Below are 3,207 nucleotides of genomic sequence, written 5' to 3' on the forward strand. Positions count from 1 at the left end.
CAAAGGTCTGTTGTTAATAGACGCTGTTCTTAGATTTTTAAGCTTTTCTTGGCCTTTTGGCCAAGATCGGGGTGTGGTGTCTGTTCCAACAGATGCTGCAAGCAAAGACCATACGTGGGGGCAACCCCACATATAGGACCTTGGTCAGTGTAGGGGAGACCCTTCATACCAATTGTCACTATCCAGCTCCCCTACTCCCCGGTGAGTTGGTCCCCATTGCCCCTTCATTCCTCACATTTAAAATCGGCCTTGTGCCTAATTTGCTCGGTGGGGGGAGCAAATAAATAACCTTTTCTTGGCCTTTTGGCCAAGATCAAAATGTAGTATCTGTTCTTACTACATGCTGTACTTATGTTTCCCACTTTGTGATATAAAGTGGGGGATCACTTTTCTGTATTAATTTAATGTAAAATGATCACCCACTTTACAACCAGTTAGTCTCAAAGCCATTCAAGTCATTCTCCAGATCATTAAAGTTGTTTTTGAAGGATTCCAGTTATTTTTTAAGCATTCAAGTCATTCTTAAGGTCATTCAATTCATCCTTAAGTTCATTAAAGTCATTCTAAGTCATTTACTTTTTATTTATTTAAGTCATTTCAGCCCATTTTTCGGTCATTTTAGTTTATCTTTAAGAATTTCATGCCAACCCTACATTCACGCATTCATTCATTACACGAGAGCACGCGACTAATGGCTATCGGCCTTGTTGTTTTTTTTTTTTCATTATGCACTGGATGAAGAACACTTGAAAATCAATACAGACAGACAGAAAATTTTAGAATTTTATATATAGACGTAAAGAACGTATTTTTTTAATTGCATTTGTATGCCTCATGTTCTTTTTTAGATTGTTTATAAATCTACATTAAATTGAAAATATACTGCTCTCTGCTGTTTGTTGTGTTGCAACGTACCTGGGCGTATCTAATGAAAACATTAGTTGACAAGTGCTTCCTATGTTGGCAATTTACACAAACACACACACAGCGTCCTTTCCATCTTCAATCCACACGGTTTTCTTCTTCTTCTTCTTCTTCTTCTTCTTCTTCTTCTTCTTCTTCTTCTTCTTCTTCTTCTTCTTCTTCTTCTGTTTGGCTCTTCGGGAACTTAAATGTTGATGTGGAATACACACTCACCGAATTGTAAGTTACTGGAAAGAAAGAAAGTCTAGTGAGTAGGGGATGGGGATTGGAGGGAAAGACAGACACATAAAATGAATTATGGGTGTTTGAGGAACCTTTTCACATTCGGGTGCTTTCAAGTCATTCAATACGAATCCCTTAAATTGGAATTAAAAGTCACCGTCCACTTACAATGTTTATGGGGAAACGGCGAGTTTCTTAGTTGTTAATGAAGTACAGATTACGAAACGGCGAGGGCGTCTTCAAATTCACATTATCAAACTAGCGTGCCGTTCAGTTTTAAAATCAAAGGACCCTTTTTTTTTCAGGTTTCAATATCACTGTAAGCTCCCTAGACATGCTGACTTCTATGTTTACAAAAGATTGACCTCGGACTGTATATAAAATTCATCAGTTCTTCTTCTTCTTCTTCTTCTTCTTCTTCTTCTTCTTCTTCTTCTTCTTCTTCTTCTTCTTCTTCTTCTTCTTCTTCTTCCCTATTTATTTAATATTATTTAAAATGAACTTTGTATGTGTATGTGAGTTTGTTCCCTATGGATTCCGAAACCGATGGGCCCATTTTATGAAATTTCACAAAAATGTACTTTATGTATCTGGCAGTGTTCTTAGATAGGTTCTATATCGGAATATCTTTGATAAGTATCGATAATCGATAATCCATAAAAAATACGATGAAAGAAGGAACAGTCTATTTTGATCAAAGTTAACAACCTATCCAGTCAAATAAAACAAATGCATTTGAGAAGTTTTATTTCCACACAAGCAGAAAGACCCGGCATATAAAATCAACAGTAGGTTCTTTGATAAACCAAGGGCGCGTTCAAAATGAATGTTTCTGTTAACAGCACAACTGATCTATGACACATGGCTTTTGCAGTTTAAGTTTAAATTAAAGCCATTATATATAACAAATAATCTTATAAAACCAACAGTAGGTTCCCTACAGTTCAATGTAAACTACGACATATTCGGGAAGGCGTGCGAAACTTCCTCCCGGCGCACTGCGATGGGTTGTTGTTGTTGTTGTTGTTGTTATTATTATTATTATTATTATTATTATTATTATTACATTAATAATAATAATAATAATAATAATAACATTAATAATAATAACATTAATAATAATAATAATAATAATTATTATTATTATCATTATTATTATTATTATTATTATTATTATTATTATTATAATAACAACAACAACAAAACTACCATATATATATATATATATATATATATGGTAGTTTATATATATATATATATATATATATATATATATATATATATATATATATATATATATATGGTAGTTTTGTTGTTGTTGTTGTTGTTTGTATCCGTTAGAAGCAAAATTTTTTATAAAATAAACGAGTGTTTATTTTTTAAGAAATATATTTCGGAGTAAGACTCCTTTGTCAATCTTTTTTTCTCTCTCTTTTTCTGCGACATGATGTAGAGTGGAAGATAGTTCGATGAAGGTCGAATATTTTGGCTAGGCTGGTAGATCCACTCATAATACAGGGTGTTCCAAAAGTCTTGGGCGTATTTTGACATTGAATATCTTAAGAACTATTAAGATATTGGATCTAAAAAGAAATGAAAAATATCAAAAGCCTTACAAAAAACTTAATGCATTTAGCTTTAAAATGGTACCACTTTCATCTTTCTACTATTCAGAGTTATGAAGATATGAGGACTTGAAATGTGCCCAAGACTTTTGGAACACCCTGTATAATGGCATTATAGACATTTAGCCAGTTAACAACCCAATCTTCGGAAACTTCTAGTAGGTTATATAGTAGCCGAAAGATAGCGAAGTAAATCCTGCCAGACGATTCATTCAAAAACTCGGCATTTACCTTTTTATGTTAAAAATGGCTTTCTATTTATAAAATAGTTCTGAACCTGGAAAAAGGGGAGGATTTCACATTCACACAACACGTTGAAAGTCATTTTCAGTTTTTTTTCTTTTCATGGTTTAACAGATTTCAGGCTTTCATTGAAACTTGATTTCTGACAGCAGATTGGATTATCGCTTCAGCATCTTCTGGCTGCGTATGCAAC

General features: G+C 33.4%; 1 pseudogene; it reads left to right on the forward strand.

The window, feature by feature from the left end:
• The first annotated feature begins 287 nt into the window (after nt 1-287).
• Nucleotides 288-424, forward strand: LOC145293480 (U2 spliceosomal RNA; annotated as a pseudogene).
• The last annotated feature ends 2,783 nt before the right edge of the window (nt 425-3,207 follow it).

The sequence above is a fragment of the Euprymna scolopes genome, chromosome 14, assembly GCF_053919585.1.
Source record: "Euprymna scolopes isolate OS-2025 chromosome 14, ASM5391958v1, whole genome shotgun sequence".
Classification (NCBI taxonomy): domain Eukaryota; kingdom Metazoa; phylum Mollusca; class Cephalopoda; order Sepiida; family Sepiolidae; genus Euprymna; species Euprymna scolopes.